Source organism: Portunus trituberculatus, chromosome 49 (genome assembly GCF_017591435.1).
Source record: "Portunus trituberculatus isolate SZX2019 chromosome 49, ASM1759143v1, whole genome shotgun sequence".
Taxonomy (NCBI): Eukaryota; Metazoa; Arthropoda; class Malacostraca; order Decapoda; family Portunidae; genus Portunus; species Portunus trituberculatus.
The window spans coordinates 3,872,860-3,881,299 of NC_059303.1; the positions used below are offsets into that span (position 1 = coordinate 3,872,860).

General features: G+C 44.7%; 1 protein-coding gene across 1 annotated transcript in view; it reads right to left on the reverse strand.

The window, feature by feature from the left end:
• LOC123499089 overlaps positions 1-7,076 on the reverse strand; it is a 266,562-nt gene extending 259,486 nt beyond the window's left edge. Inside the window, 1 exon segment of the mRNA XM_045246711.1 lies at positions 7,048-7,076. The gene's annotated coding sequence lies outside the window, so the exon portion shown is untranslated.
• Between the last annotated feature and the right edge of the window lie 1,364 nt (positions 7,077-8,440).

Consider the following 8,440-nt stretch of genomic DNA (forward strand, 5'->3'; position numbering starts at 1 on the left):
GAGAGAGAGAGAGAGAGAGAGAGAGAGAGAGAGAGAGAGAGAGAGAGAGAGAGAGAGAGAGAGAGAGAGAGAGAGAGAGAGAGAGAGAGAGAGAGAGAGAGAGAGAGAGAGAGAGAGAGAGAGAGAGAGAGAGAGAGAGAGAGAGAGAGAGAGAGAGAGAGAGAGAGAGAGAGAGAGAGAGAGAGAGAGAGAGAGAGAGAGAGAGAGAGTGTGTAAACAGTTTCACATGCATGTAGTTTGCACTCAGAGCTCCTACCACCCTCCTCCTCCTCCACCTCCTCTTCCTTCTACTACTTCTACTATTACTACTACTACTACTACTACTACTACTACTACTACTACTACTCTTTTTCTAACATTCTTAATTAGCGAGCATTAAATCCATTACAATCTGCACCACCGTCACCAAAATACAACACATTTTTTTTCTTTTTTTCTTTAATCTCAATGTCATTCCTCAAACCGCAAACTTTACATTCACTGAGCACACTTCACACTCTCACACTTCCTCCTTATCTCCCTCCGCCCACCTTCCCCTCTCACATCCTTCTCCAAACTTCCTTTATGCAACACCTCCGCCCATTTCCTTCCCTATATCTTTCTCTTCCTCATATGCATCATTTTTCTTCCTTGTTTCTTCTTCTCTTCTTTCTCTATGACCTATTTTTCATGTCCATTATTCTGTCACCCATTTATTCCCTATTACTCTTCATTTTATTCATCTGCCATTCTTTTTGTCTTCCTATTTCTCCTTTATTATATTTTTTTCAGTTTTTTTCTTTTTCTCTATCAACCATTTCCTTTCATATTTCTCTTCTCTTTCTTCATTATTATCTATTTCCTTTCTCCTTTCTCATCTCATTTTCTTTCCACTTTTGTCTTTTTACCTCCTCTGTTACTTGTTTCCTACCTCATTTCTCCTCTCTTTCTCATCTGTCTTCCATTTCCTTTCTTATTCATTCTTTCTTCTTCCTCTACATCCGTTTTTCTTATCCCTTTCACTGTTTTAAGTTTCATCACATTCGAAAGCAACGTTTTAGACACTAGTTCTTGTACAAAAGTCTCTTAAGTCGCTCTGTAGTCAAGAAAACATAGAATTAACTTGCTATTCTCTTTTTTCTGTGTGACCATGTATATTTTAGACGAGGCTCTGAACGTTTACAAAATACGAATCCTTGAAGTACAGGTTAGGAAAGGTTAGGTTAGGTTAGGTTAGGTTATAGGGTAAGTTTGATTAGGTTTCATTTGGTTAGGTTAGGTTAGGGAAGCTGCGAGTAGAAGGTCTTGTCTTTCTAGATGCATTGGGAAGTGAGAAGCAGCAGCAGCAGCAGATAAAGACATTAGTGTTGCAATTCATCTCGAGTCCAAATGGCAGTAGCGTGAAGGAAAAAAGGTTGAGAGAGTGAAACTGCCTCCTACTTTCAGCCTCATGGTCTCGTTTGCCCAGCTGTGTTTCAACATGACGAAGTGAGAAAGAGAGACTGAGTGTGAGGGAAGCAGGAGGAGGGGGAAGTTACGTGAATGTGTGCGTGCGTGCGTGGGTAAGTCGTGTGTCACAGGTGAGCAAGTGCATGAGAAAAACAGGTATACAGACAGACGAAACGTTTCCTGCCTCGAATCCGGTTTTCTCGGGAATGAGTTACTACACGACGAGTACCTGTGCGAGGAGTTATTCCCATCTGTCTCCCCCGCTGCCCTGTCCGTCCCGTTAGGTGGGAAAGCAGGTCACCGGTGCGCCAACCCAGAGAACAATACCCTTTTCAGACGCAAAAATATCCTGCATTCTCATCAGGACAAGAAGCAGACGGGCGGCGGAGGGAAAACAGTGTACATGTGTGTGAGTATATGTGTGTGTCTGTGTGTTTTGTCGCTTGGCACATGGTCCGAGAAGGAGGAGGAGGAGGAGGAGGAGGAGGAGGAGGAGGAGGAGGAGGAGGGAAAGCCTGGGAGCCGCACACTCAACGGGAACTTGACCGTGAAGACATGCAACAACAGCGGCCCATGAAACGCCGCCGAAACGAGTGAAAGAAAATGAGAAGGAGCAGCATAAGGATTGGGGGAAGAGGCGACGGAGGCAGTACAACTTTCTCCAGCCAGTGACCGCGCAGGAGGAGGCGGCGGCGGAGGAGGATGGAGGGGGAGGGTGGCAGCAGTAGTAGAGGAGGAGGTGGTGGTGGTGGTGGTCCCGTTAGCCTAGCGGTGGATCGTAGAATGACGGGATCGCTCTGACTTTCCCCCACTGATCCACTTCCTCTGGAGACGCTGGGTGGTCGCGAGGCACGCCGCGGGGAAACAGCCTTGGGAGAGAAGCAAGGAGCACGCGCCGCCAGCAAGCATGATGGCAGAGGAAGGGAGAGGAGAGACGGCGGGCAGAGTGACTGGTTGGGTGAGGTGAGCCTGGAGTGTGGCACAGTGACCGCTAGAGCCACCAGCACGGGGTCACCGCCACCCAACCTGCCCATCTCTCTCTCTCTCTCTCTCTCTCTCTCTCTCTCTCTCTCTCAAGCTAACCATATCTAACAAACTTTAATCCAATCTAACCTTACGAAACTTAACCTAACCTCAATAACTTAACGAGACGGACATGTGCACAATGGCAGTGATAAAGTTATTGTAGATTTCTCAGATGTGATTTCAGTGACTATATATTCAACATCCAGGGACGAATTTACTAGAAAAACACAGATTCAATAAAAAACTAATAATAAAGATAATAAAACATTCATAAGTAAGACACATAAGACCTGCACGGGAACTGACAACTAAGTGGGCTTTTTTATTTGGTTGATTTTGTTACCGTTGCCTAATTTTCCCCTTTAACCCTTTAAGTATTGGGACACATTTTTACCCTGAGTTTTATGTACCATTAGACCATTTTACTGACATTAGGAAGGGTCTATGGAGGTCAGAAGATAAATGGCACAGTCTTCACTATTTTAATCCCCCACATGAATTTCTGAAGCTGTATAAAATCAGCCAATAGTAACCAGAATTAATATGAAAACACGTCATGGTACTCAAGGGGTTGACATAAAAAACAAAGAAACTATCCATAACTATTCTAACTACGCTAACCACTTAACTGTACTCAATATAGGAAGAAAGATTATTCACTATACGAACGAGAAATGTCAACTCACAACGTCTCCTTTGCACAGGTCCTTCAAATCTCCTTCACCCTCTAACCTGACGGGGTAGAAACGCAACAAGTCTCTCTCTCTCTCTCTCTCTCTCTCTCTCTCTCTCTCTCTCTCTCTCTCTCTCTGATTCATAAGTTTAATATTTTCCTCTTTTCCTTTTTCTTCATGTTAGTAATAAACATCCAACTTCCTCTTACTATTATTCTCTCTCTCTCTCTCTCTCTCTCTCTCTCTGGCAGCGAGGCAAGAGGGGGCAAAAGCACGTTGGTCGGGACTCGAAAGTTGTATTTATTTTGGATGAGTCAACACGCGGGTCCTGCACTCCGCCGGCCGCGTCTTCGAAGCACTGAGCAAAGTCGCGTCAAGTGTACCGAGAAATGCGTCTTATTTACCATCTCTCTCTCTCTCTCTCTCTCTCTCTCTCTCTCTCGCCTCGCAACACAGCCCCGAAAATTGAGCTGCAATACGAAGACCACAAAAGCGTGACACCAAGAAATCAAACTAGTGACGTTGGAGTTTTTCTTTCCCCAAGTAATACTGGAACAATTATAAGAATCCTGTCTGTGTGTGTGTGTGTGTGTGTGTGTGTGTGTGTGTGTGTGTGTGTGTGTGTGTGTGTGTGTGTGTGTGTGTGTGGAGGCAAGAACCTGCTGCTGCTTCTGGTATTTCTTATTTTTCCTTCTTGCAATGAATGAAATTAAGATAGGATGCCTCTCACCTCCCCTCCTCCTACTCCTCCTCCTCCTCCTCTTTCTCCTCCTGGTCAGGTATTGCACCGCCACAAACAGGTGCGGCGGGAAACAAGAACAGTCACTGCCCCACTTAACAAAAACACTGCCTGTCTGCCCTGCCCTCCTCCGTCCGCCCTTCTCCCCTTCCCTTCCCTTCCCTGCTCTTGCCTTCTCTGCCCTGCGATAGCTCCTCTTGTATCGGATTGAAATAATTGAGCAGAACCATCGTAAGATCACAGACGGCGCAGTGCAAGGTAGGGAATGTGAGATCAGGCGATTGCGCAATTCATTTATTCCCTCCACGCTGCGCATTTCACTAACTCCATCTATTGACATAAATTTCAGTTCATTCTAAAAACCAAGATCGTAATTCCTTTTTTCTATAGTGAACTTTGCGGGTGCAGCTTTTTAAAGTCACCATTGAATAACAGATGGGGTAGAAATAAATGTAAAAAGAGACGGTGAATATCTTAGTAACTTATTGCCGGGAAGGGACGAAACTTAATGAAACAATCCGGTCTTTTTCTATGGTTTAGCTCACGGCGGCTTTTCATCTCCCCGCAGAATCGACTCCTCCCTCTCCCCTCGCCTTCCTCTCTCCCTCTCCCAGCTGGTTCAGGAAAGGGGTCAAGATAGAATAGAAATACGGCGCAGACCCAATTACCGATGCTATTCAACGCTGTGAGGGATGGCCTGAAAAAATAAATAATGCTATGTATACTTCGTTAAGGGATAAAGAGGCGATGGTGCGAACACTATTCTTGTATTACCTTTACTTTTACGGTGCTAATGAGCGGTAATGGCCAGCAAATAAGTAACGAGCAAACAAATACGGGAAAAATAGTGAAAACAGATACTTACAAGCGGCTCTAGTGTACAAAAAAGTAACGTGCTAACAAATATGGGAAAATAATCGTTGAAGAAACAAGTACTTATAAGAGGTGGTGATCTATCAGTAAGCAACGAACATAGGTAAAAAAATAAAACAGTACTAATATATATTCAAACAACAAACACAACAATGAAAGGAAAAAAAAAACAAGACTTAGACAATGACCACATATGAATAATCTATAAATAAAAACAATGAAAAAATATATAATGATAGTAATAATGCATAGTCCTTATTAGGAGATACAAGTTTATGAATCTTTTTTTCCTTTCTCTTTATGCACCAGGCAACGAATAATCTGCAGGTTATTTTAGTAAGACTTCACACAACAAGAAACGCTTCGCTTTCTCACCACGATTATTTTCAAAGGCCACAGATATGATTAACCAAGTTCTCAAGAGTGTTTCTCCTGTTAATAATGCAGAAATCTTGTCAATCTGTCACTACAACCGTCAGAACACCCTTAAAAACCCGTGTCACTTCAAGTAGAGCCCTTTGAAAATAGTGTAGGTGCGGGCAGTATTGAGAGAGAATGGCTCCCTGCATGATAAGAGGCAGCAGTTTATGCAGACAGGAGTGACCTAGTGATGGACGGACGGTTGCATAAGAGACGGCCGCTGGTGAGTCTGTGCCGATCCCTGTCTCGCCCCCTGCACAGCGTGGGAATGGCGGGAAGACCTCGGTAAACAAAGACGACGCAGGGACAAGGGCAAGCTAAGTACACACACACACACACACACACACACACACACACTACAAATACGACGAAATGGCTTCTCTTACCTTTTATTTTTCTTCGTTATCTCCCACGTCAGGATGAACAACGAACACACACACACACACACACACACACACACACACACACACACACACACACACACACACACACACACACTAACCTTTACCATCCCACGCCTTCCAATTCTTTACAACAAACGCGCAGTTAATCAGTCTCCTATGCACCAACTACTACTATTCGTTCTTCCTTTGTATTCCCTTGTGTTCCTTTCCGCTCAACATAAGGAGACGCAAACAAGATTCCCTTTTCTGGTAGTGACTGTGCTCCTCCCTTGCCTCTTCTTTTCCTTCGTCTTCTTCTTCTTCCTCCTCCTCCTCCTCCTCTTCCTGCGTCTTCAGGAGGACAAAGGGTACAACTGGTTACGGGACAGGTGTTGCTGCAGTCTTCCTCCTCTCCTCCCTCCCACTCATTCGCACCTTCATTCCCTCTCTCCCTCCCTCCTCTTCCCTCCCTCCCTCCTTCTCTCATCCCTCACTTTTTCATTTCGCTAACTCGTTACTCCTCTCTCTCTCTCTCTCTCTCTCTCTCTCTCTCTCTCTCTCTCTCTCTCTCTCTCTCTCTCTCTCTCTCTCTCCCCTCCTTTCTAACCGTTTAACTGTCTCTTACTGTACTCTCATCGTACTCCTCTTCCTGCTCTTCCTGCTCCTCCTCCTCCTCCTCCTCCTCCTCCTCCTCCTAGCTTTTTACTATTCTTTCATGTCCTCTCTTCCTTTCATTTTTTTCTTTCTCCTCCTTCTCTTCCTTCTTTTCTTTCAAACCGTTTTATTATCCTTCCCTATTCTCTTCCTCTTCTTGTTCCTCCTCCTCCTCTTCCTCCTATTTTCCTCCAACGAATACATTCTTCCTTTCTCTCCATTTCCTCCTCTTCATCTTCCTCTTCCTTCTTCCAACAGTTTCCTTATCTTGATTTTATTCTATCTCCTCTCCACATCCTCCTCCTCCTCCTCCTCCTCCTCCTCCTCCTCCTCCTCTGTCTCCCTTTAACTACGCATTCTTCTATCTATTCCTTCTTTCTCCATTATTTTAACTTCGTCCTTCTTCTCTTGTGTTCCTCTTTACTTAACCTTCGAACACACACACACACACACACACACACAATGCATATCATCAGCTGTTGCTTCGTCGTGTTACTTGCGACCAGAATACATGAAGGGTTACTTGAGATACTGGCCCACATATTAATTTTAACCACACTTTAACCACACTTACCCTTGTACTGGTCGAGGCTAGAATCACACACACACACACACACACACACACAGGTATCTATTGACCACAACGAAATATTACAGTTACATGAGGACTTGGAAGGTATGGTCCATCAAAATGTTTTCTATAAGAACTTGTAAATGGCTTAAAACATAATAAAACATGAAACACACACACACACACACACACACACACACACACACACACACACACACACACACAGTATCCTTCACAAAGCACCAGAATGAAATAAACATCTCTCCATTGTTTTCTTACCATGTGTAATCCTTCTATTTGTCCTCCAAACACACCTGCAGAATTCACCCTTACCTGGAAAGATAAAGAAAGGAGCCATTGTACAAAAAATTAAGTAATATACTGTAAAAAAAGCTTTCTTGTTTTCATACGTCTAATAAATGTAATGAAATATGATTAAATGTATTGTTATATTACGTTTTCATACATGCAGGAACTTAAGGAAAATATGTAATGTTAGTTTTCAGTCGTGTAATAACACCGGAAAAAAAGTGATGTGGCAAAGTAAGAAAAGTATTACAATATTTTTATAGCGTGTCAAGAAAATTGTTCTGTTTTACTGACAACAAGAAAACTGCACTGGAAACGTGAATATAACACGAGAGAGAGAGAGAGAGAGAGAGAGAGAGAGAGAGAGAGAGAGAGAGAGAGAGAGAGAGAGAGAGAGAGAGAGAGAGAGAGAGAGAGAGAGAGAGAGAGAGAGAGAGAGAGAGAGATAATAATGCACAACAATAAAACCATTTGCCAAAGTAAACACACACACACACACACACACACACACACACACACACACACACACACACACACACACACACACATACAGATGGACAGCGGCGCATCAAAACAATGACACTCAAGGTCAGACGCATAACATTACCGTACACACACACACACACACACACACACACACACACACACACACACACACATTTTCCCTTAGAATCATAGCGTGGAATAGGAAGAATGGGACGATAAGGGGCGTAGCAGTGACGGAGCAGTGTCGGGGCGGTGGCGAGGCGGTGGTTGAACAATGACGATGTAGTGGGCAGTGGCTAGGCAGTGGCTGGGCAGTGTCGGAGCGTAGCCGGGCGGGGCAGTGTTCCAGTGCTTAGTGGGGCGCAAGACAAACTCCAGGTTACCGGGAAACCCACCCGTCCAACCGGTCTTCTTGTGCAACCTACACCCACGGCTGGAGCGAGGGCATGGAGGAGAGGCCATGGGGAGGAAGGGTGGTGCTATGGAGGGGAAGTAAGGTCGTAAGGAGGAGAGGGGAGGGTAGGGAATGGCAGGGGGAAGGGTTGGAATGGCTATGGAGGGAGGAATTAATAAAGGTGAGGCGAAGGAAGACGAGGTTGTAGGTAAGGGAATGAAAGGAAATGGGGAGGTGCAAGGGAGTTAATAATAGCCAAGGAAAACGTGCATTGAAGCAGGGAAAGGCAAGAGTGACGTGATGGCAGGGGAAGGAGGCTGAGGAAGGATGCAAGGGGAAGTAAAAAGGGGAAAGGAATGTAGGCATGAGACAGAGAGAGGCAAGGTAAGACGGTGGTAAGGGAGGAGAGGGAGGTAAGACGAGGGAAGGAGACAGGGAGAGGCAAGAAAGGAAAGGAATGATGCTACAGAGAGAGAGGAAGAG